Source organism: Amia ocellicauda, unplaced genomic scaffold, assembly GCF_036373705.1.
Source record: "Amia ocellicauda isolate fAmiCal2 unplaced genomic scaffold, fAmiCal2.hap1 HAP1_SCAFFOLD_125, whole genome shotgun sequence".
In the NCBI taxonomy this organism is placed as follows: Eukaryota; Metazoa; Chordata; class Actinopteri; order Amiiformes; family Amiidae; genus Amia; species Amia ocellicauda.
In genome coordinates, this window is record NW_027102690.1 from 160,694 (window position 1) to 186,678 (window position 25,985).

The following is a 25,985-nucleotide window of genomic DNA, read 5'->3' on the forward strand; positions in this document are numbered from 1 at the left end:
TTGACAGGAATTTCTACAGGGTACGTCCCGAACAGGTGCCTCAATGGCTGTTTGCTAGCTCGATAAATCTAACTTGCTCGGTCTGCATACTATCTTTAATCTAAAACATCATACAGTCTCTTCGGTCTGACTTCGGATCGGAAGATTGAGGGTTGGAGTGCCTTTGCGGTGATGGCCTGCGTGAGGGCCAGCGATCCCGCTGCCTCTCGCATGCTGTAGCGTAAGGTACACTTATACATTTCAATTAAAGAAGTGAATTTATAGTATCACCTTATCACGAATTCTGGAATCTTGTAGAACTCAATTTCTGTAATAATTGGACGCAGACACCAATTCCAAAGATATAAATTATCAAATGTATTCAAAACAAAGACTAAATGTAGCACTACACTAATTATACAAAAGGGAAAAACTAATTACAATTCAACTCTAGATCAACAAATCGAAGACAAATCACTTCTGTGACCAAATCAAAGACCATGGGATCACATATGATAACACAAATCGTTAAACAAAAAAGGTTATAAACACATTGACTACAATGCCGGTTAGTAAGACGAAGGTGAGTCTCTCGTTAGTATTATTAGTCAGACATTAAATAACTACGCAGGTTAGTATTTATGTCAGGTAACTTCTCGTTATATATATATCAGTCTCATTCACGTTTAGGTGCCGAGAAAGATCCTATCATTACTTGTTACCACAATTTCTCTTAACTGATTATTATTCAATGATTAAGGATAGGCAGAGCCACCAATAATCTAATGTCTATTAACTTGTGTCAATTTCAGACTAAACAGTTAAACAGGAATGAGAAGATATTTCTCGGCGTTGACAGATTTTATTTCTAAAATGATCAACAAAACAGTTTAATGCAACACACATTTATATTTAAGAAAACTAAATGAAATTACACATTCTAGAGTTATGAATCACAGATTAACATTTCTAATTGATTTCTCAAATGTCATGAATCATGAACTCCAAACTGTTAAACTTATCTGAACTTCGTCGCAGAGAGGCCTCTCTGGCTTCGGGCTCAGATAACAGCACACGGCACGAGGTCAGTGTGGTTTGGAACAAAGGCAGTCCGGTTCGGCTTTGTCCAAGAACTTCCACTCAGTCGATACACCTGGAAGTTGGGGTTTCGCGAAAGTAGAGTCGTTTCCAAACAGATTTTCCACTGGTTTGAAGGCTCCAAGGTTGTGCACAAAATCTTCTTGGCAAGCAGGGTCTCTCACCGTACTTATTTGAAGACAAAGTCTTTGAGGAAAGCAGGGCTGTGTTTATTCCAAGGGTCAAGTTTCTTAAGACTCAAATAGCTATTTAAATGACTGACACTTTCGTATACAGTCGACTTAGTCAATTGTCCAGCTGTAAAACTCCACTGATCAGGTGGGCACAGGCGGGCAGCGCAGTCTGTAAAGTTCTTTATTTAATAAAGTCCTTTAAAAGAATTCTTCGTACGGCTCAATCTCCTTCTCCCAGTTTAACTCTTCTGTTGCCGGCAAAGACTTAGTTGGTTTCTGGTTCCGGTTCTGGCAACAGAGCTACAGGTTGAGCTGTGGCAGCGAGTTACTGGTTCAGGTGAGAGAGAGCGAGAAAGACTGTCCGCTGTTCCTTATAGTCTGTCAGATCAAGAGGTGATTGGTTCTTGAGTTTTTGAGATTGGATTTCGGTTTCAGCCCCCAGTGTCCTATTGGAGGGGGGCTTGATTTATGACTGATGTCAATCCATGCCATCTTTTGGAAATGCCGGTTGGCCTGGGTTCGTAGCTCTATGTCGGGATTTCGGCTCTCGTCCACTTCAAAGAGTTTTTATCACCTACAGGCCCCTTTCTCCAGACATCTCATAGCAGAATTCCAAACCATTTGGCCTCTTCTTGGTGCCATCCTCCCCAAAACTGTCACTTTGATGCAAACCTGTTCCAAGCTGATGAGCTAAGGGAATCTGATAACTTTGGGGGGTTGAGGTTTTCTTCAGATCAGTGCCTCAGCTCAGAGCCCAAATGCTCTTATCCAAATACACCCAACATAACGCTACAATGCTAAGCGAGCGCTCTACCACGTGAGCTAATCCTCAGGGCTCTCGGTGAGGCCGACCCCCACTTCTTCAGTCTTTAAGTGGCACGTCGCGAGTAAGTCCTTTCCTGCGCTTCAGGCAAGCTTGCAGCCAACTGCGGACGACTTTCCTTCCTCGGTGGCAGCCATCATGCCGCAATAGAAAAGGATTGTCATGAGCAAAACTTTCAAAGTTACCGAAAAGATCACGGCCCGTCGTGTGATGTGATTTACATGAGCTTCAGAAACGTTCATGGACATATGTATTTAAGTAAGGATTTAATCACAGATAGAGAGAGAGAAAATGCACCACACAGATCCTATGGGAAGAGCAACAGATCCACTTTCCCTGACCGGGAATCGAACCCGGGCTGCGACGGTGAGAGCGCCGAATCCTGACCACTAGACCACCAGGGACGGCTCCGGAAGTGACCCGCCACACGCAGCACTCTGGGCGCAACTTGGCTCACTCTGGACTTGGCCGTGCGACAGAGCGAGACGTGTGCGTAGAGCAGAAACCTTCGTCACGGGCAAGAGGAGAGTAGGGGGCTTGGTTCCATGGTGTAATGGTTAGCACTCTGGACTCTGAATCCAGCGATCTGAGTTCAAGTCTCGGTGGGACCTGGGGTCTTTGGCAGGGGCAGCGGCGGTGAAGCGGTGGTCTCCCTGCGTGAGGGCCTGTGTCTGCGAATAAGGCCTGTTTATGTTCCCTCTTGGGAGGCTTGGAGACGAATTGGCGAAAACTCCGGGTCGGCCTGGTGCGTTCACCTTCCTGGTGGTGACCGCGTGGCTTAACGGAGAAGAAGGTGCCTGTGTTGACAGATTACAGATAGATTATTTCCCTTCTTGGAAATCATCGTTAAAGCGAAAAGGAACTTTGTAAACCAGCTAGCTTGGAAGCAACCACGTCAGGGCATTCTTTCAGTGAGACCTCGGTTTTTTACAAGCACGAGTGAAGCTTTAAAAAAAAATGACAGAATGTTTGTGGCCGTTCATCCAATCAAGCCCGAGTCCGATTGCGGTCTGTCTTCCCTGGGGGCGGGGGGGATTGTGTTTTGTGAGATCCGGGGGAGAGGTGAGGTGGCTTTCTTTGGTGTATGCCAGAGGTCCGGTGAGAGGTTGTCTTTTACAACTGTCCCTCAGTCAATACCAAAAACAGTCCCTGCCAATCTGGGAAAGCCATTCAGTCCACAAACAGAGTTTTGACAAACATCCTGCGGGCTTTTTCTCCACCGTTTGATCCTTTTATCGTTGACAGGAATTTCTACAGGGTACGTCCCGAACAGGTGCCTCAATGGCTGTTTGCTAGCTCGATAAATCTAACTTGCTCGGTCTGCATACTATCTTTAATCTAAAACATCATACAGTCTCTTCGGTCTGACTTCGGATCGGAAGATTGAGGGTTGGAGTGCCTTTGCGGTCGTTCCTGGGGTTACGACGTCGAAGCGGCATCTCGGTCGTTTTTGGGGAACTTCGGAAGGGCCAGCCGGCGTGCTAATGCTGCAGCCGTCGCCGGCGCGTTGTGTCTGATAACCTTACGGCAAACAGGCAATGCCTTGCGCCTGTGTCTGCGGCAAGAAAAGTGAGCGACTCTCCCCCGAAACCGGGGCACGAGCGCCTGAGACCTTGGAGAATGCGGGCATCGATCCCGCTGCCTCTCGCATGCTGTAGCGTAAGGTACACTTATACATTTCAATTAAAGAAGTGAATTTATAGTATCACCTTATCACGAATCCTGGAATCTTGTAGAACTCAATTTCTGTAATAATTGGACGAAGACACCAATTCCAAAGATATAAATTGTCAAATGTATTCAAAACAAAGACTAAATGTAGCACTACACTAATTATACAAAAGGGAAAAACTAATTACAATTCAACTCTAGATCAACAAATCGAAGACAAATCACTTCCGTGACCAAATCAAAGACCATGGGATCACATATGATAACACAAATCGTTAAACTAAAAAGGTTATAAACACATTGACTACAATACCGGTTAGTAAGACGAAGGTGAGTCTCTCGTTAGTATTATTAGTCAGACATTAAATAACTACGCAGGTTAGTATTTATGTCAGGTAACTTCTCGTTATATATATATATATATCAGTCTCATTCACGTTTAGGTGCCGAGAAAGATCCTATCATTACTTGTTACCACAATTTCCCTTAACTGATTATTATTCAATGATTAAGGATAGGCAGGGCCACCAATAATCTAATGTCTATTAACTTGTGTCAATTTCAGACTAAACAGTTAAACAGGAATGAGAAGATATTTCTCGGCGTTGACAGATTTTATTTCTAAAATTATCAACAAAACAGTTTAATGCAACACACATTTATATTTAAGAAAACTAAATGATATTACACATTCTAGAGTTATGAATCACAGATTAACATTTCTAATTGATTTCTCAAATGTCATGAATCATGAACTCCAAACTGTTAAACTTATCTGAACTTCGTCGCAGAGAGGCCTCTCTGGCTTCGGGCTCAGATAACAGCACACGGCACGAGGTCCGTGTGGTTTGGAACAAAGGCAGTCCGGTTCGGCTTTGTCCAAGAACTTCCACTCAGTCGATACACCTGGAAGTTGGGGTTTCGCGAAAGTAGAGTCGTTTCCAAACAGATTTTCCACTGGTTTGAAGGCTCCAAGGTTGTGCACAAAATCTTCTTGGCAAGCAGGGTCTCTCACCGTACTTATTTGAAGACAAAGTCTTTGGGGAAAGCAGGGCCGTGTTTGTTCCAAGGGTCAAGTTTCTTAAGACTCAAATAGCTATTTAAATGACTGACACTTTCGTATACAGTCGACTTAGTCAATTGTCCAGCTGTAAAACTCCACTGATCAGGTGGGCACAGGCGGGCAGCGCAGTCTGTAAAGTTCTTTATTTAATAAAGTCCTTTAAAAGAATTCTTCGTACGGCTCAATCTCCTTCTCCCAGTTTAACTCTTCTGTTGCCGGCAAAGACTTAGTTGGTTTCTGGTTCCGGTTCTGGCAACAGAGCTACAGGTTGAGCTGTGGCAGCGAGTTACTGGTTCAGGTGAGAGAGAGCGAGAAAGACTGTCCGCTGTTCCTTATAGTCTGTCAGATCAAGAGGTGATTGGTTCTTGAGTTTTTGAGATTGGATTTCGGTTTCAGCCCCCAGTGTCCTATTGGAGGGGGGCTTGATTTATGACTGATGTCAATCCATGCCATCTTTTGGAAATGCCGGTTGGCCTGGGTTCGTAGCTCTATGTCGGGATTTCGGCTCTCGTCCACTTCAAAGAGTTTTTATCACCTACAGGCCCCTTTCTCCAGACATCTCATAGCAGAATTCCAAACTATTTGGCCTCTTCTTGGTGCCATCCTCCCCAAAACTGTCACTTTGATGCAAACCACTTCCAAGCTGATGAGCTAAGGGAATCTGATAACTTTGGGGGGGAGAGGTTTTCTTTAGATCAGTGCTTCAGCTCAGAGCCCAAATGCTCTTATCCAAATACACCCAACATAACGCTACAATGCTAAGCGAGCACTCTACCACGTGAGCTGATCCTCAGGGCTCTCGGTGAGGCCGACCCCCACTTCTTCAGTCTTTAAGTGGCACGTCGCGAGTAAGTCCTTTCCTGCGCTTCAGGCAAGCTTGCAGCCAACTGCGGACGACTTTCCTTCCTCGGTGGCAGCCATCGTGCCGCAATAGAAAAGGATTGTCATGAGCAAAACTTTCAAAGTGACCGAAAAGATCACGGCCCGTCGTGTGATGTGATTTACATGAGCTCCAGAAACGTTCATGGACATATGTATATAAGTAAGGATTTAATCACAGATAGAGAGAGAGAAAATGCACCACACAGGTCCTATGGGAAGAGCAACAGATCCACCTTCCCTGGCCGGGAATCGAACCCGGGCCACGGCGGTGAGAGCGCCGAATCCTGACCACTAGACCACCAGGGACGGCTCCGGAAGTGACCCGCCACACGCAGCACTCTGGGCGCAACTTGGCTCACTCTGGACTTGGCCGTGCGACAGATGAGACGTGTGCGTAGAGCAGAAACCTTCGTCACGGGCAAGAGGAGGGCAGCGGGCTTGGTCCCATGGAGTAATGGTTAGCACTCTGGACTCTGAATCCAGCGATCCGAGTTCAAGTCTCGATGGGACCTGGGGCCCTTGGCAGGGGCAGCGGCGGTGAAGCGGTGGTCTCCCTGCGTGAGGGCCTGTGTCTGCGAATAAGGCCTGTTTATGTTCCCTCTTGGGAGGCTTGGAGACGAATTGGCGAAAACTCCGGGTCGGCCTGGTGCGTTCATCTTCCTGGTGGTGACCGCGTGGCTTAACGGAAAAGAAGGTGCCTGTGTTGACAGATTACACATAGATTATTTCCCTTCTTGGAAATCATCGTTAAAGCGAAAAGGAACTTTGTAAACCAGCTAGCTTGGAAGCAACCACGTCAGGGCATTCTTTCAGTGAGACCTCGGTTTTTTACAAGCACGAGTGAAGCTTTAAAAGAAAATGACATAGAATGTTTGCGGCCGTTCATCCAATCAAAAGGTGCAAGCCCGAGTCCGATTGCGGTCTGTCTTCCCTGGGGGCGGGGTGGATTGTGTTTTGTGAGATCCGGGGGAGAGGTGAGGTGGCTTTCTTTGGTGTATGCCAGAGGTCCGGTGAGAGGTTGTCTTTTACAACTGTCCCTCAGTCAATACCAAAAACAGTCCCTGCCAATCTGGGAAAGCCATTCAGTCCACAAACAGAGTTTTGACAAACATCCTGCGGGCTTTTTCTCCACCGTTTGATCCTTTTATCGTTGACAGGAATTTCTACAGGGTACGTCCCGAACAGGTGCCTCAATGGCTGTTTGCTAGCTCGATAAATCTAACTTGCTCGGTCTGCATACTATCTTTAATCTAAAACATCATACAGTCTCTTCGGTCTGACTTCGGATCGGAAGATTGAGGGTTGGAGTGCCTTTGCGGTCGTTCCTGGGGTTACGACGTCGAAGCGTCATCTCGGTCGTTTTTGGGGAACTTCGGAAGGGCCAGCCGGCGTGCTAATGCTGCAGCCGTCGCCGGCGCGTTGTGTCTGATAACCTTACGGCAAACAGGCAATGCCTTGCGCCTGTGTCTGCGGCAAGAAAAGTGAGCGACTCTCCCCCGAAAGCGCCTGAGGCCTTGGAGAATGCGGGCATCGATCCCGCTGCCTCTCGCATGCTGTAGCGTAAGGTACACTTATACATTTCAATTAAAGAAGTGAATTTAAAGTATCACCTTATCACGAATCCTGGAATCTTGTAGAACTCAATTTCTGTAATAATTGGACGCAGACACCAATTCCAAAGATATAAATTGTCAAATGTATTCAAAACAAAGACTAAATGTAGCACTACACTAATTATACAAAAGGGAAAAACTAATTACAATTCAACTCTAGATCAACAAATCGAAGACAAATCACTTCCGTGACCAAATCAAAGACCATGGGATCACATATGATAACACAAATCGTTAAACAAAAAAGGTTATAAACACATTGACTACAATACCGGTTAGTAAGACGAAGGTGAGTCTCTCGTTAGTATTATTAGTCAGACATTAAATAACTACGCAGGTTAGTATTTATGTCAGGTAACTTCTCGTTATATATATATCAGTCTCATTCACGTTTAGGTGCCGAGAAAGATCCTATCATTACTTGTTACCACAATTTCCCTTAACTGATTATTATTCAATGATTAAGGATAGGCAGGGCCACCAATAATCTAATGTCAATTAACTTGTGTCAATTTCAGACTAAACAGTTAAACAGGAATGAGACGATATTTCTCGGCGTTGACAGATTTTATTTCTAAAATGATCAACAAAACAGTTTAATGCAACACACATTTATATTTAAGAAAACTAAATGATATTACACATTCTAAAATTATGAATCACAGATTAACATTTCTAATTGATTTCTCAAATGTCATGAATCATGAACTCCAAACTGTTAAACTTATCTGAACTTCGTCGCAGAGAGGCCTCTCTGGCTTCGGGCTCAGATAACAGCACACGGCACGAGGTCCGTGTGGTTTGGAACAAAGGCAGTCTGGTTCGGCTTTGTCCAAGAACTTCCACTCAGTCGATACACCTGGAAGTTGGGGTTTCGCGAAAGTAGAGTCGTTTCCAAACAGATTTTCCACTGGTTTGAAGGCTCCAAGGTTGTGCACAAAATCTTCTTGGCAAGCAGGGTCTCTCACCGTACTTATTTGAAGACAAAGTCTTTGAGGAAAGCAGGGCCGTGTTTGTTCCAAGGGTCAAGTTTCTTAAGACTCAAATAGCTATTTAAATGACTGACACTTTCGTATACAGTCGACTTAGTCAATTGTCCAGCTGTAAAACTCCACTGATCAGGTGGGCACAGGCGGGCAGCGCAGTTTGTAAAGTTCTTTATTTAATAAAGTCCTTTAAAAGAATTCTTCGTACGGCTCAATCTCCTTCTCCCAGTTTAACTCTTCTGTTGCCGGCAAAGACTTAGTTGGTTTCTGGTTCCGGTTCTGGCAACAGAGCTACAGGTTGAGCTGTGGCAGCGAGTTACTGGTTCAGGTGAGAGAGAGCGAGAAAGACTGTCCGCTCTTCCTTATAGTCTGTCAGATCAAGAGGTGATTGGTTCTTGAGTTTTTGAGATTGGATTTCGGTTTCAGCCCCCAGTGTCCTATTGGATGGGGGCTTGATTTATGACTGATGTCAATCCATGCCATCTTTTGGAAATGCCGGTTGGCCTTGGTTCGTAGCTCTATGTCGGGATTTCGGCTCTCGTCCACTTCAAAGAGTTTTTATCACCTACAGGCCCCTTTCTCCAGACATCTCATAGCAGAATTCCAAACTATTTGGCCTCTTCTTGGTGCCATCCTCCCCAAAACTGTCACTTTGATGCAAACCAGTTCCAAGCTGATGAGCTAAGGGAATCTGATAACTTTGGGGGGGAGAGGTTTTCTTTAGATCAGTGCTTCAGCTCAGAGTCCAAATGCTCTTATCCAAATACACCCAACATAACGCTACAATGCTAAGCAAGCGCTCTACCACGTGAGCTAATCCTCAGGGCTCTCGGTGAGGCCGACCCCCACTTCTTCAGTCTTTAAGTGGCACGTCGCGAGTAAGTCCTTTCCTGCGCTTCAGGCAAGCTTGCAGCCAACTGCGGACGACTTTACATCCTCGGTGGCAGCCATCGCCCCGCAATAGAAAAGGATTGTCATGAGCAAAACTTTCAAAGTGACCGAAAAGATCACGGCCCGTCGTGTGATGTGATTTACATGAGCTGCAGAAACGTTCATGGAAATATGTATATAAGTAAGGATTTAATCACAGATAGAGAGAGAGAAAACGCACCATACAGGTCCTAGGGGAAGAGCAACAGATCCACCTTCCCTGACCGGGAATCGAACCCGGGCCGCGGCGGTGAGAGCGCCGAATCCTGAACACTAGACCACCAGGGACGGCTCCGAAAGTGACCCGCCACATGCAGCACTCTGGGCGCAACTTGGCTCACTCTGGACTTGGCCGTGCGACAGAGCGAGACGTGTGCGTAGAGCAGAAACCTTCATCATGGGCAAGAGGTGTGCAGCGGGCTTGGTTCCATGGAGTAAAGGTTAGCACTCTGGACTCTGAATCCAGCGATCTGAGTTCAAGTCTCGGTGGGACCTGGGGCCCTTGGCAGGGGCAGCTGCGGTGAAGCGGTCGTCTCCCTGCGTGAGGGCCTGTGTCTGCGAATAAGGCCTATTTATGTTCCCTCTTGGGAGGCTTGGAGACGAATTGGCGAAAACTCCGGGTCGGCCTGGTGCGTTCACCTTCCTGGTGGTGACCGCGTGGCTTAACGGAGAAGAAGGTGCCTGTGTTGACAGATTACAGATAGATTATTTCCCTTCTTGGAAATCATCGTTAAAGCGAAAAGGAACTTTGTAAACCAGCTAGCTTGGAAGCAACCACGTCAGGGCATTCTTTCAGTGAGACCTGGGTTTTTTACAAGCACGAGTGAAGCTTTAAAAGAAAATGACATGGAATGTTTGCGGCCGTTCATCCAATCAAGCCCGAGTCCGATTGCGGTCTGTCTTCCCTGGGGGCGGGGGGGATTGTGTTTTGTGAGATCCGGGGGAGAGGTGAGGTGGCTTTCTTTGGTGTATGCCAGAGGTCCGGTGAGAGGTTGTCTTTTACAACTGTCCCTCAGTCAATACCAAAAACAGTCCCTGCCAATCTGGGAAAGCCATTCAGTCCACAAACAGAGTTTTGACAAACATCCTGCGGGCTTTTTCTCCACCGTTTGATCCTTTTATCGTTGACAGGAATTTCTACAGGGTACGTCCCGAACAGGTGCCTCAATGGCTGTTTGCTAGCTCGATAAATCTAACTTGCTCGGTCTGCATACTATCTTTAATCTAAAACATCATACAGTCTCTTCGGTCTGACTTCGGATCGGAAGATTGAGGGTTGGAGTGCCTTTGCGGTCGTTCCTGGGGTTACGACGTCGAAGCGGCATCTCGGTCGTTTTTGGGGAACTTCGGAAGGGCCAGCCGGCGTGCTAATGCTGCAGCCGTCGCCGGCGCGTTGTGTCTGATAACCTTACGGCAAACAGGCAATGCCTTGCGCCTGTGTCTGCGGCAAGAAAAGTGAGCGACTCTCCCCCGAAACCGGGGCACGAGCGCCTGAGGCCTTGGAGAATGCGGGCATCGATCCCGCTGCCTCTCGCATGCTGTAGCGTAAGGTACACTTATACATTTCAATTAAAGAAGTGAATTTAAAGTATCACCTTATCACGAATCCTGGAATCTTGTAGAACTCAATTTCTGTAATAATTGGACGCAGACACCAATTCCAAAGATATAAATTGTCAAATGTATTCAAAACAAAGACTAAATGTAGCACTACACTAATTATACAAAAGGGAAAAACTAATTACAATTCAACTCTAGATCAACAAATCGAAGACAAATCACTTCCGTGACCAAATCAAAGACCATGGGATCACATATGATAACACAAATCGTTAAACAAAAAAGGTTATAAACACATTGACTACAATACCGGTTAGTAAGACGAAGGTGAGTCTCTCGTTAGTATTATTAGTCAGACATTAAATAACTACGCAGGTTAGTATTTATGTCAGGTAACTTCTCGTTATATATATATCAGTCTCATTCACGTTTAGGTGCCGAGAAAGATCCTATCATTACTTGTTACCACAATTTCCCTTAACTGATTATTATTCAATGATTAAGGATAGGCAGGGCCACCAATAATCTAATGTCAATTAACTTGTGTCAATTTCAGACTAAACAGTTAAACAGGAATGAGACGATATTTCTCGGCGTTGACAGATTTTATTTCTAAAATGATCAACAAAACAGTTTAATGCAACACACATTTATATTTAAGAAAACTAAATGATATTACACATTCTAAAATTATGAATCACAGATTAACATTTCTAATTGATTTCTCAAATGTCATGAATCATGAACTCCAAACTGTTAAACTTATCTGAACTTCGTCGCAGAGAGGCCTCTCTGGCTTCGGGCTCAGATAACAGCACACGGCACGAGGTCCGTGTGGTTTGGAACAAAGGCAGTCTGGTTCGGCTTTGTCCAAGAACTTCCACTCAGTCGATACACCTGGAAGTTGGGGTTTCGCGAAAGTAGAGTCGTTTCCAAACAGATTTTCCACTGGTTTGAAGGCTCCAAGGTTGTGCACAAAATCTTCTTGGCAAGCAGGGTCTCTCACCGTACTTATTTGAAGACAAAGTCTTTGAGGAAAGCAGGGCCGTGTTTGTTCCAAGGGTCAAGTTTCTTAAGACTCAAATAGCTATTTAAATGACTGACACTTTCGTATACAGTCGACTTAGTCAATTGTCCAGCTGTAAAACTCCACTGATCAGGTGGGCACAGGCGGGCAGCGCAGTTTGTAAAGTTCTTTATTTAATAAAGTCCTTTAAAAGAATTCTTCGTACGGCTCAATCTCCTTCTCCCAGTTTAACTCTTCTGTTGCCGGCAAAGACTTAGTTGGTTTCTGGTTCCGGTTCTGGCAACAGAGCTACAGGTTGAGCTGTGGCAGCGAGTTACTGGTTCAGGTGAGAGAGAGCGAGAAAGACTGTCCGCTCTTCCTTATAGTCTGTCAGATCAAGAGGTGATTGGTTCTTGAGTTTTTGAGATTGGATTTCGGTTTCAGCCCCCAGTGTCCTATTGGATGGGGGCTTGATTTATGACTGATGTCAATCCATGCCATCTTTTGGAAATGCCGGTTGGCCTTGGTTCGTAGCTCTATGTCGGGATTTCGGCTCTCGTCCACTTCAAAGAGTTTTTATCACCTACAGGCCCCTTTCTCCAGACATCTCATAGCAGAATTCCAAACTATTTGGCCTCTTCTTGGTGCCATCCTCCCCAAAACTGTCACTTTGATGCAAACCAGTTCCAAGCTGATGAGCTAAGGGAATCTGATAACTTTGGGGGGGAGAGGTTTTCTTTAGATCAGTGCTTCAGCTCAGAGTCCAAATGCTCTTATCCAAATACACCCAACATAACGCTACAATGCTAAGCAAGCGCTCTACCACGTGAGCTAATCCTCAGGGCTCTCGGTGAGGCCGACCCCCACTTCTTCAGTCTTTAAGTGGCACGTCGCGAGTAAGTCCTTTCCTGCGCTTCAGGCAAGCTTGCAGCCAACTGCGGACGACTTTACATCCTCGGTGGCAGCCATCGTGCCGCAATAGAAAAGGATTGTCATGAGCAAAACTTTCAAAGTGACCGAAAAGATCACGGCCCGTCGTGTGATGTGATTTACATGAGCTGCAGAAACGTTCATGGAAATATGTATATAAGTAAGGATTTAATCACAGATAGAGAGAGAGAAAACGCACCATACAGGTCCTAGGGGAAGAGCAACAGATCCACCTTCCCTGACCGGGAATCGAACCCGGGCCGCGGCGGTGAGAGCGCCGAATCCTGAACACTAGACCACCAGGGACGGCTCCGAAAGTGACCCGCCACATGCAGCACTCTGGGCGCAACTTGGCTCACTCTGGACTTGGCCGTGCGACAGAGCGAGACGTGTGCGTAGAGCAGAAACCTTCATCATGGGCAAGAGGTGTGCAGCGGGCTTGGTTCCATGGAGTAAAGGTTAGCACTCTGGACTCTGAATCCAGCGATCTGAGTTCAAGTCTCGGTGGGACCTGGGGCCCTTGGCAGGGGCAGCTGCGGTGAAGCGGTCGTCTCCCTGCGTGAGGGCCTGTGTCTGCGAATAAGGCCTATTTATGTTCCCTCTTGGGAGGCTTGGAGACGAATTGGCGAAAACTCCGGGTCGGCCTGGTGCGTTCACCTTCCTGGTGGTGACCGCGTGGCTTAACGGAGAAGAAGGTGCCTGTGTTGACAGATTACAGATAGATTATTTCCCTTCTTGGAAATCATCGTTAAAGCGAAAAGGAACTTTGTAAACCAGCTAGCTTGGAAGCAACCACGTCAGGGCATTCTTTCAGTGAGACCTGGGTTTTTTACAAGCACGAGTGAAGCTTTAAAAGAAAATGACATGGAATGTTTGCGGCCGTTCATCCAATCAAGCCCGAGTCCGATTGCGGTCTGTCTTCCCTGGGGGCGGGGGGGATTGTGTTTTGTGAGATCCGGGGGAGAGGTGAGGTGGCTTTCTTTGGTGTATGCCAGAGGTCCGGTGAGAGGTTGTCTTTTACAACTGTCCCTCAGTCAATACCAAAAACAGTCCCTGCCAATCTGGGAAAGCCATTCAGTCCACAAACAGAGTTTTGACAAACATCCTGCGGGCTTTTTCTCCACCGTTTGATCCTTTTATCGTTGACAGGAATTTCTACAGGGTACGTCCCGAACAGGTGCCTCAATGGCTGTTTGCTAGCTCGATAAATCTAACTTGCTCGGTCTGCATACTATCTTTAATCTAAAACATCATACAGTCTCTTCGGTCTGACTTCGGATCGGAAGATTGAGGGTTGGAGTGCCTTTGCGGTCGTTCCTGGGGTTACGACGTCGAAGCGGCATCTCGGTCGTTTTTGGGGAACTTCGGAAGGGCCAGCCGGCGTGCTAATGCTGCAGCCGTCGCCGGCGCGTTGTGTCTGATAACCTTACGGCAAACAGGCAATGCCTTGCGCCTGTGTCTGCGGCAAGAAAAGTGAGCGACTCTCCCCCGAAACCGGGGCACGAGCGCCTGAGGCCTTGGAGAATGCGGGCATCGATCCCGCTGCCTCTCGCATGCTGTAGCGTAAGGTACACTTATACATTTCAATTAAAGAAGTGAATTTAAAGTATCACCTTATCACGAATCCTGGAATCTTGTAGAACTCAATTTCTGTAATAATTGGACGCAGACACCAATTCCAAAGATATAAATTGTCAAATGTATTCAAAACAAAGACTAAATGTAGCACTACACTAATTATACAAAAGGGAAAAACTAATTACAATTCAACTCTAGATCAACAAATCGAAGACAAATCACTTCCGTGACCAAATCAAAGACCATGGGATCACATATGATAACACAAATCGTTAAACAAAAAAGGTTATAAACACATTGACTACAATACCGGTTAGTAAGACGAAGGTGAGTCTCTCGTTAGTATTATTAGTCAGACATTAAATAACTACGCAGGTTAGTATTTATGTCAGGTAACTTCTCGTTATATATATATCAGTCTCATTCACGTTTAGGTGCCGAGAAAGATCCTATCATTACTTGTTACCACAATTTCCCTTAACTGATTATTATTCAATGATTAAGGATAGGCAGGGCCACCAATAATCTAATGTCAATTAACTTGTGTCAATTTCAGACTAAACAGTTAAACAGGAATGAGACGATATTTCTCGGCGTTGACAGATTTTATTTCTAAAATGATCAACAAAACAGTTTAATGCAACACACATTTATATTTAAGAAAACTAAATGATATTACACATTCTAAAATTATGAATCACAGATTAACATTTCTAATTGATTTCTCAAATGTCATGAATCATGAACTCCAAACTGTTAAACTTATCTGAACTTCGTCGCAGAGAGGCCTCTCTGGCTTCGGGCTCAGATAACAGCACACGGCACGAGGTCCGTGTGGTTTGGAACAAAGGCAGTCTGGTTCGGCTTTGTCCAAGAACTTCCACTCAGTCGATACACCTGGAAGTTGGGGTTTCGCGAAAGTAGAGTCGTTTCCAAACAGATTTTCCACTGGTTTGAAGGCTCCAAGGTTGTGCACAAAATCTTCTTGGCAAGCAGGGTCTCTCACCGTACTTATTTGAAGACAAAGTCTTTGAGGAAAGCAGGGCCGTGTTTGTTCCAAGGGTCAAGTTTCTTAAGACTCAAATAGCTATTTAAATGACTGACACTTTCGTATACAGTCGACTTAGTCAATTGTCCAGCTGTAAAACTCCACTGATCAGGTGGGCACAGGCGGGCAGCGCAGTTTGTAAAGTTCTTTATTTAATAAAGTCCTTTAAAAGAATTCTTCGTACGGCTCAATCTCCTTCTCCCAGTTTAACTCTTCTGTTGCCGGCAAAGACTTAGTTGGTTTCTGGTTCCGGTTCTGGCAACAGAGCTACAGGTTGAGCTGTGGCAGCGAGTTACTGGTTCAGGTGAGAGAGAGCGAGAAAGACTGTCCGCTCTTCCTTATAGTCTGTCAGATCAAGAGGTGATTGGTTCTTGAGTTTTTGAGATTGGATTTCGGTTTCAGCCCCCAGTGTCCTATTGGATGGGGGCTTGATTTATGACTGATGTCAATCCATGCCATCTTTTGGAAATGCCGGTTGGCCTTGGTTCGTAGCTCTATGTCGGGATTTCGGCTCTCGTCCACTTCAAAGAGTTTTTATCACCTACAGGCCCCTTTCTCCAGACATCTCATAGCAGAATTCCAAACTATTTGGCCTCTTCTTGGTGCCATCCTCCCCAAAACTGTCACTTTGATGCAAACCAGTTCCAAGCTGATGAGCTAAGGGAATCTGATAACTTTGGGGGGGAGAGGTTTTCTTTAGATCAGTGCTTCAGCTCAGAGTCCAAATGCTCTTATCCAAATACACCCAACATAACGCTACAATGCTAAGCAAGCGCTCTACCACATGAGCTAATCCTCAGGGCTCTCGGTGAGGCCGACCCCCACTTCTTCAGTCTTTAAGTGGCACGTCGCGAGTAAGTCCTTTCCTGCGCTTCAGGCAAGCTTGCAGCCAACTGCGGACGACTTTACATCCTCGGTGGCAGCCATCGTGCCGCAATAGAAAAGGATTGTCATGAGCAAAACTTTCAAAGTGACCGAAAAGATCACGGCCCGTCGTGTGATGTGATTTACATGAGCTGCAGAAACGTTCATGGAAATATGTATATAAGTAAGGATTTAATCACAGATAGAGAGAGAGAAAACGCACCATACAGGTCCTAGGGGAAGAGCAACAGATCCACCTTCCCTGACCGGGAATCGAACCCGGGCCGCGGCGGTGAGAGCGCCGAATCCTGAACACTAGACCACCAGGGACGGCTCCGGAAGTGACCCGCCACATGCAGCACTCTGGGCGCAACTTGGCTCACTCTGGACTTGGCCGTGCGACAGAGCGAGACGTGTGCGTAGAGCAGAAACCTTCATCATGGGCAAGAGGTGTGCAGCGGGCTTGGTTCCATGGAGTAATGGTTAGCACTCTGGACTCTGAATCCAGCGATCTGAGTTCAAGTCTCGGTGGGACCTGGGGCCCTTGGCAGGGGCAGCTGCGGTGAAGCGGTCGTCTCCCTGCGTGAGGGCCTGTGTCTGCGAATAAGGCCTATTTATGTTCCCTCTTGGGAGGCTTGGAGACGAATTGGCGAAAACTCCGGGTCGGCCTGGTGCGTTCACCTTCCTGGTGGTGACCGCGTGGCTTAACGGAGAAGAAGGTGCCTGTGTTGACAGATTACAGATAGATTATTTCCCTTCTTGGAAATCATCGTTAAAGCGAAAAGGAACTTTGTAAACCAGCTAGCTTGGAAGCAACCACGTCAGGGCATTCTTTCAGTGAGACCTGGGTTTTTTACAAGCACGAGTGAAGCTTTAAAAGAAAATGACATGGAATGTTTGCGGCCGTTCATCCAATCAAGCCCGAGTCCGATTGCGGTCTGTCTTCCCTGGGGGCGGGGGGGATTGTGTTTTGTGAGATCCGGGGGAGAGGTGAGGTGGCTTTCTTTGGTGTATGCCAGAGGTCCGGTGAGAGGTTGTCTTTTACAACTGTCCCTCAGTCAATACCAAAAACAGTCCCTGCCAATCTGGGAAAGCCATTCAGTCCACAAACAGAGTTTTGACAAACATCCTGCGGGCTTTTTCTCCACCGTTTGATCCTTTTATCGTTGACAGGAATTTCTACAGGGTACGTCCCGAACAGGTGCCTCAATGGCTGTTTGCTAGCTCGATAAATCTAACTTGCTCGGTCTGCATACTATCTTTAATCTAAAACATCATACAGTCTCTTCGGTCTGATTTCGGATCGGAAGAATGAGGGTTGGAGTGCCTTTGCGGTCGTTCCTGGGGTTACGACGTCGAAGCGGCATCTCGGTCGTTTTTCCGGAACTTCGGAAGGGCCAGCCGGCGTGCTAATGCTGCAGCCGTCGCCGGCGCGTTGTGTCTGATAACCTTACGGCAAACAGGCAATGCCTTGCGCCTGTGTCTGCGGCAAGAAAAGTGAGCGACTCTCCCCCGAAACCGGGGCACGAGCGCCTGAGGCCTTGGAGAATGCGGGCATCGATCCCGCTGCCTCTCGCATGCTGTAGCGTAAGGTACACTTATACATTTCAATTAAAGAAGTGAATTTAAAGTATCACCTTATCACGAATCCTGGAATCTTGTAGAACTCAATTTCTGTAATAATTGGACGCAGACACCAATTCCAAAGATATAAATTGTCAAATGTATTCAAAACAAAGACTAAATGTAGCACTACACTAATTATACAAAAGGGAAAAACTAATTACAATTAAACTCTAGATCAACAAATCGAAGACAAATCACTTCCGTGACCAAATCGAAGACAAATCACTTCCGTGACCAAATCAAAGACCGTGGGATCACATATGATAACACAAATCGTTAAACAAAAAAGGTTATAAACACATTGACTACAATACCGGTTAGTAAGACGAAGGTGAGTCTCTCGTTAGTATTATTAGTCAGACATTAAATAACTACGCAGGTTAGTATTTATGTCAGGTAACTTCTCGTTATATATATATCAGTCTCATTCACGTTTAGGTGCCGAGAAAGATCCTATCATTACTTGTTACCACAATTTCCCTTAACTGATTATTATTCAATGGTTAAGGATAGGCAGGGCCACCAATAATCTAATGTCTATTAACTTGTGTCAATTTCAGACTAAACAGTTAAACAGGAATGAGAAGATATTTCTCGGCGTTGACAGATTTTATTTCTAAAATTATCAACAAAACAGTTTAATGCAACACACATTTATATTTCAGAAAACTAAATGATATTACACATTCTAGAGTTATGAATCACAGATTAACATTTCTAATTGATTTCTCAAATGTCATGAATCATGAACTCCAAACTGTTAAACTTATCTGAACTTCGTCGCAGAGAGGCCTCTCTGGCTTCGGGCTCAGATAACAGCACACGGCATGAGGTCCGTGTGGTTTGGAACAAAGGCAGTCCGGTTCGGCTTTGTCCAAGAACTTCCACTCAGTCGATACACCTGGAAGTTGGGGTTTCGCGAAAGTAGAGTCGTTTCCAAACAGATTTTCCACTGGTTTGAAGGCTCCAAGGTTGTGCACAAAATCTTCTTGGCAAGCAGGGTCTCTCACCGTACTTATTTGAAGACAAAGTCTTTGAGGAAAGCAGGGCCGTGTTTGTTCCAAGGGTCAAGTTTCTTAAGACTCAAATAGCTATTTAAATGACTGACACTTTCGTATACAGTCAAGGTTTTCTTTAGATCAGTGCTTCAGCTCAGAGCCCAAATACTCTTATCCAAATACACCCAACATAACGCTACAATGCTAAGCGAGCGCTCTACCACGTGAGCTAATCCTCAGGGCTCTCGGTGAGGCCGACCCCCACTTCTTCAGTCTTTAAGTGGCACGTCGCGAGTAAGTCCTTTCCTGCGCTTCAGGCAAGCTTGCAGCCAACTGCGGACGACTTTCCTTCATCGGTGGCAGCCATCGTGCCGCAATAGAAAAGGATTGTCATGAGCAAAACTTTCAAAGTGACCGAAAAGATCACTGCCCGTCGTGTGATGTGATTTACATGAGTTACCAGAAACGTTCATGGACATATGTATATAAGTAAGGATTTAATCACAGATAGAGAGAGAGAAAATGCACCATACAGGAGTAGATAGTAGGGTTTTTTGGGCGCGGCCTATTTTGTTATGACGTATGCCCTAAGCTTATTAATATTCCTACGTCATAATTGGGGGGCGTGATTTTAGAGTTATTTCCTTAATTATTCCTACGTCATATCCGTCAGAAAGTGTACACCCCTAAAACCCTGAACAACAAGGCCACCCATAACCGGTTGTTCTTGTTGTTCTTGTTGGTCAACTGTAGAGTGTGAATGGGTCGGCTCTTCCTGTAGTGGTTGGGGGTCTTTTTTAAATATACATGTAAGGGGCCCAGGTCTTAACAATGCCATTTTGAATAGTGCGTTTATCATATTCACACTGTCTCTGTCTCTGTCTCTGTCTGTCTCTCTCTCTCTGTCTCTCTCGCCCAAGCATTTTATAAGATCAACAAGTTCTGTTGTCTGTAATGGTCCCAGGTCTTAACAATGCCATTTTGAATAGTGCGTTTATCATATTCACACTGGCTCTGTCTCTGTCTGTCTCTATATCTCTCTCTCTCGCCCAATCATTTTATAAGATCAACAAGTTCTGTTGTCTGTAATGGTCACAGGTCCTAACAATTCCTGTTTTGCATAGGGTACTTATGTTAACCCCAATGTATATGGCTCTGTCTCTCCCCTCAAATTTAATTAAAAATAAAATTTAAAAAAAGAGAGTGTGTGTGTGTGTGGGTGTTTGTCGGTATAGGTTAATTGTTTTTGTAAAAAAAAAAAAAAAAAAAAAAAAGCTGTGGTTATATTTTATCTCACACATAATGTGTTCATTCGTTTTACTTAAATACATTCTAGGGTCTTAAAGCTCATAAGAGTTAGACTTAAGATAAGGATATGTTTTTAAGGTATTTTAGCAGGCTCAATCCCTGATGATAAGGAATCATTTAAAAAATAAAAACAACTGATCACTCAATGCTAAATAGATCACAACACTCAAGGCTAAATCACTCACACCACGGGGGACGGGGGTGGGCTCAGACAAACGTAGGCATGGCGTGTGGTCTCAAAACATTCAGAATACTTTTAAACTATATAATTTATAAGCTTTGTAAAATAAACCCAAATATCTCTTTTGTGGGGATAAACGCTGTTCTGAGTAGTTTGTGACTTGTTTAATACCAAACAAAGCATCGCTATTAAAAAAAAAAAAAAATCACTGGAAAAGCGCTACTTATTTTAGATCTTTATAGTTATTTTCTTGGCTCAGGTTGTTTTTTAGCGCGTATAAAGGCCTGAAATATTCTTAGTGTTTATTGACTATAGGTCTTGATGCTTAAAAATGTTTTTTTGAGAGACCAAAAGGTTCTAATAAAAGTTTAGAGTAGAGAGGAGAGAGATCGTCGCCATCTTGGTTTCTATTTGAAATTGATGCAGGGTCATTTTATTGGTTGGTTTTGATATGTTAATTGGTAACAGGACGGCACAAAGGCCAGCCCAGAACAATGCCTTACAAGCAGATCCGGCATCCGGCCATCAGTATAAGTATGAAGGTCTGGTCTTCAGCTCGACAGACTCATACTGACCTTTCGATTTAAGCCTAAAGATCAACAATGTCCGGAAACAACATCAACGACTTCGATTTAAACGAGTTTTTAGGTAAGTCTTCAGATTATTTTCATTGACTCAGAGCGGGTTGTGGGCATGTATTGTAAATAAGGTTATAACATCTGTTTTAAGTTCTGTAAAATTATTTTTCAGCCAGTCAACAGGAGTTAATTCCCAACGCTGAGGAGATCATCTGGAACAACGACGGTAAGATTTTTGTGTTTGCGCTCAAGGGTTCTTATGTATGGGTGTGTGGTTGTGTTTTGAAGCGGCTCATTAGAGTTATGAAAACGTTTTAATATATATTAATGGCGGTCTCTTTAATTACACAGAAACTATCGAAAGGCCTGTGATTAATGTCTCCGAGGATCAACCAAGAGAAGTGGTTGTCCCTAGACAGGCTGTCTGCCGACCGGGTAAGAACTAAACCCCTGTTTGTTTGTATAACGTTTCTGTAAGATGTTTGAGGCCCGTCTTGTTAATTTAAAAAAATATCCTTTCTAACAGTATTAAGAAACGTGGTTCGAGACAACGAAAGGCCTTCCACAGCGAGGGCTTGTTTAGTTTTACCTTCGAGAACCGTAACCTTTCAAGAATCTGAAAGGCCGTCAGCCCCTGTATCTGATAGCGGTGAGTATATATCTGCCGCTTGTAAGAGGTTAAAGCTTTTTATAAAGCGGGGTGGTTAAAGGTTAAACATGTCTCTTACCTTCACAGAAGTGCAAAAAGCTAAACCAGCTGAAAAACATAAGAAACGATTATTCTTTGGAGGTAAGTAAGATCTTTCAAACTTTAATGTTTTTAAAAGGGTTTTGTTTGCCCGTTGAGGGCTAATATTTAAGCGAGGGGTGCCCATTTCCTGTAGGTCTTGGGGGTTCTGGGAAAGATCTTTAGAAGTCCGGACAGGTCTAGGCTTGTTTCTGGGGCATGTGTTTAGAAATGACCGATTGCCCGACCGTCTGGTTAGGAAGTAAAGCTGTCCGAAAGGTTTTAGTAAGTTGTTTGGCTTATCTCCCGCAATTATACTTCTGTTTTAAAGTGGCTGTAGGAAAAGGCTTGAAGGTGTTCATTGTATTTAATATTTAAACAGATCGTGAAAACGTTTGTGAAACAGGAAGTCCCGGGATCAGGAAGCGTTTACACTTGGAAGGTTCGTTTAAAAATGAAATGTGGTGTGTGTGTGTATAAAAAGTGTTTTATTAACAATATTACATTTAAGAAACAGTTTATTTACAGAGGCTTCTCTGTTTTACATTTATTATCAAGTCCTAATAAATATATTGTCTGTAAATAATAAGGCGTTGTAGTGAATGTCTAAGCCTATTTTCAAAGGTCTAAAAAAGCTAAAGGTTTTGAAGGTCCTGGACATGTTGTTTTAAGTTTGATTTCTGTCGCCGTTTAAAGATGTAAATGTAATGTATATTTTTATTCTTCCCAAGACTCTTGGGATAGTCATTCTGTGGATGAGCTATTGAGGACAATTACCCCGTCTAAGTGGGATCAAACATCTTCCCCGGAGAGATCACCGAGAGGATCCCCCACGGTGGTCTTGGAGACCCCCCAACATCTACTCAGGCCACAGCCTTCTGGGGGTAATTCAACAATCCAGATTCAGCCCGCCGCATTGTCGGGCGGAACAAATACAGGCAACCAACAACCTCAGGGGTCGCCGTCAGTCAGGGTTGACACACCACCCAACGACGGACTGGTTTCAACATCGTCCCCCCAGCCCCGTTTCTTGGCTACAGAAACGCTGAACAGTACACCGCGATTGGCCAGGGTGTCACCGCAAAGGCCTTCTTGGTCTCCGTCCGTGAGTATACGCTCGCTCCCTGCCTCCTTCGACCGAGATTTACCGGAGCGACCATCCTTTGCAGCTGAGCCAGGACACCATCCCCCGGAGCTACTTCCTGAAGGTCGGCATGAGTTGCTACATACCTTGTTACTAAATCAAAGACTTGTGTTAGTGGGGCAAAACCTTGTGATAGAGAGCCAAAACACCCTTATTAATACCCTTACTAACGAATTGTACCGTATTTAATGTTTTAATAGATACAAAACGCCTTACTATTGTGGGTTGTTGGAAAAATAAAAAATAAAAAAAATGTCCGGACTTGGTAAAAGAACTCACAAACTAAAGGATTATGAACAAGTTAGGGCCCCAAAAAGACCTTCCCGAGAGAACACCCTCGGCCCTGTTGTGAACTCCTCTGATGTCCCAATGAACCAGGAACTATTACAAATGATAAATGATTTAAATAACCCCCAATCACCACCGATAGAATGTGAATTACCAGACTTACCGTGAACCCCGACCTGTTACAGATGGTCAATGATCTAAATAACCACCTCCCAACGGTAGCGCTTATAGAGGTTCAACCCCTAGTTCACCCCGATTTGTTTGAAATGGTGGAGGCTTTGGAGACGCTACCCCGACCAAATTCTGCCCCTATTATAAATGATTTGAGACAATTAGAACACAGTACGGCGGCAGAAGCAGCCGTCACTATAGAGGAGGGTCTTGACATTAACCGGGTGGATATCTTTGAAGGACTTTTACAGGCTTTAAATGAGCCTCCTCAAAAAGGGGGTTTTGTAGATGTCAGCGGTGGGGGTGTTCGGAATGTGGAGGGTTCTGAGACTGATAAGGCTGTGGATGACATGCTCTGTGAGAATGTAGGGGTTGAAGGCTTTGTTCAAAATGATGATGTGTCCAAAAGTACCAGTGATCCCGTGATTATAGATAGACCGGCCTATAACAATTTTGAAATGATTCAGCGTTTTAATTTTGCAGAACTTTTAAATTGTGACAATTATGCAGAAATATTTGTCAACATACACGAGGCCTTGCAAAACATGCTTGAACAGGTTGCTGAAAGGGTCAGACCTCGAGATGTTGTACAGTTAGAACTCAGAGGGGATGATTTGTTTAGCAACCTATCTGTAATGCTGAGTGGAGATAATTTAGATGTTGATGAATTTCTGGCTAAAATCGAAGCGTTATTGCAAAGTAACGCATCCATCTTAGCTGATGAAAGTCTGTCTCTGGTAATGAATGTGGTTCCTAACCCTGAGGGTGGGGCGCTTAGAAGACTGTCGAAATGCTTGAAGAACGACATAATTAGGAACAAGCTCAGGCAATTAGTGGTGAGTTCCAATGGGGACAATAAGCTCTGTTTTGCTTACAGTTTAATAAAACTACTCACCCCCGACATGCCTGAACCCCAAGCTATGCAAGAGGCTTTAATGCTTCATCAGAGGGCCGGCTTAAACTCTCAACAGATGGTTGCCTTTTCAGACATTGCCATGTTTGAGGAGTTGTTGTCTTTAAAAATTGTTGTGTGGTACCGTTGTGAGGTAAAGGAAGTATTTGTGAAATTTCAGACACATCCTGAAACCCATACACAGACACTGTTTCTCTTCCTAAGTGATAGTCATTACTTTGGAATAAAGAGTTTGACGGCTTTTTTGGGTTGTTCGTATGTTTGTCATTGGTGTTATAAGGCCTTCAATGATAAGCTTAAGCACCGCTGTGACGGTTACTGTAACGTCTGTTTCAATCCGCAATGTCGTAAGGGTTTGGCCCCTACCATCCGATGTAAAGATTGCTTAAGGATTTGTCTCTCCGCGTTCTGTTTTTCCGAACATAAGGTGCAGAGGGCCGCTGCTGAGGGGGTTAAAAAACGGAGTTATTGTGATCAAACTAAATATTGCCCGCAGTGTTGCCTCCAGTACCGTTTTCATGAGGTTAAACCACACAAATGTCTGGAACCGAGATGTAGGATCTGTAATGCGGATTTAACCCCGGGGTCTGAACACCAGTGCTTTATTCAGCCGGTTAAAAAGGAGCCGCCGCACAACCGGTATGTCTTTTTTGATTTTGAATGCCGGCAAGAAAACGGGGTCCATGTTGCTAATTATATACACTGTATTGACATGTTGGATTGTGAGTGGTCAGCTAGCGGTGAGAGTTGTGTCAGGGATTTCTTTACGCGGTATCGCGGTCCAAAATACCTCAATTACACATTTATTGCCCACAATGCTAAGGGTTATGATTCTTACATATTGATGAAGTATCTGGTGGAAAATGGGGTGACCCCAAAAATAATAGCTCAGGGTAGCAAGATCATGTGTTTCACCAACGAGGCTTTCAACCAACGTTACATAGACTCGTTAAATTTCCTCCCCATGAAATTGAGCGCTTTGCCTAAAGCTCTGGGTTTTGAGGCTCAGAAGAAAGGTTGGTTCTGCCATTTTTTTAATACTAAGGACACTCAAAATTATCGAGGGTCCTACCCGCCCGCCTCTTATTATGGGGTTGATACTATGATGTCTCATGAGAGGGAGGAATTCTTTAAATGGTACAATACGGTTAAGGGGGGTGTTTTTGATTTCCGAGAAGAGATGGCCGCTTATTGTAAAAATGATGTGGAGATCCTTAAAGAAGCCTGTTTGCGTTTCCGCACCGAGGTTATCAACACGTCGGGTCTCGACCCTTTGCAAAGTGTGACCATAGCGTCTCTCTGCATGAAAATGTATCGATCCAATTTCTTGCAGAAAAACACTATAGCGGACACCACTTCTGACAACTATCGTGCTAGACAAAAGAACTTTTCGACTGTCTCCATACAGTGGCTGGAATATCTGAGTGCCCGGGATAACATCTTCATCAGACATGCTTTAAATCAAGGGGAAGTCAAAATGGGTCCTTACTACTTAGACGGTTTTAGCGACGTGTCCGGGCGGCGTACCGCTTATGAGTTTGCTGGTTGTATTTACCATGGCTGTCCTCAGTGCTTCGACCCAAACACCTTTAACCCCGTAACACAAAAACTCTGCGGTGATATGTACTATGATTTCCAGGAACGAATTGAAACTTTAAAAAACACCTATGGTTTGAATGTACTGGTGATTTGGGAACACGCGTGGACGACCCTGAAGCAACAGGATGTGGAGGTACAACGGTTTATGGAAACCTTGGACTTTCCTGAACGTCTAGAGCCCAGGGATGCGTTATTTGGGGGTCGTACCAACGCCCTCTGTTTACATTATGAGGTAAAGGAGGGTGAGA

The 25,985-nt window shown here is 44.7% G+C and overlaps 7 non-coding genes across 7 annotated transcripts; 2 read left to right on the forward strand and 5 right to left on the reverse strand.

Moving 5' to 3' along the window:
• Window positions 1-2,405: 2,405 nt before the first annotated feature.
• Window positions 2,406-2,477, reverse strand: trnae-cuc (transfer RNA glutamic acid (anticodon CUC)). Its single transcript has one exon. It is a non-coding gene; the product is annotated as a tRNA-Glu (tRNA).
• Window positions 2,478-2,612: 135 nt separating this feature from the next.
• trnaq-cug (transfer RNA glutamine (anticodon CUG)) lies at window positions 2,613-2,684 on the forward strand. Its single transcript has one exon. It is a non-coding gene; the product is annotated as a tRNA-Gln (tRNA).
• A 3,239-nt stretch (window positions 2,685-5,923) lies between these two features.
• On the reverse strand, window positions 5,924-5,995 carry trnae-cuc (transfer RNA glutamic acid (anticodon CUC)). Its single transcript has one exon. It is a non-coding gene; the product is annotated as a tRNA-Glu (tRNA).
• A 3,439-nt stretch (window positions 5,996-9,434) lies between these two features.
• On the reverse strand, window positions 9,435-9,506 carry trnae-cuc (transfer RNA glutamic acid (anticodon CUC)). The gene has a single exon. It is a non-coding gene; the product is annotated as a tRNA-Glu (tRNA).
• A 3,442-nt stretch (window positions 9,507-12,948) lies between these two features.
• On the reverse strand, window positions 12,949-13,020 carry trnae-cuc (transfer RNA glutamic acid (anticodon CUC)). Its single transcript has one exon. It is a non-coding gene; the product is annotated as a tRNA-Glu (tRNA).
• A 3,442-nt stretch (window positions 13,021-16,462) lies between these two features.
• trnae-cuc (transfer RNA glutamic acid (anticodon CUC)) lies at window positions 16,463-16,534 on the reverse strand. Its single transcript has one exon. It is a non-coding gene; the product is annotated as a tRNA-Glu (tRNA).
• A 135-nt stretch (window positions 16,535-16,669) lies between these two features.
• On the forward strand, window positions 16,670-16,741 carry trnaq-cug (transfer RNA glutamine (anticodon CUG)). The gene has a single exon. It is a non-coding gene; the product is annotated as a tRNA-Gln (tRNA).
• The last annotated feature ends 9,244 nt before the right edge of the window (window positions 16,742-25,985 follow it).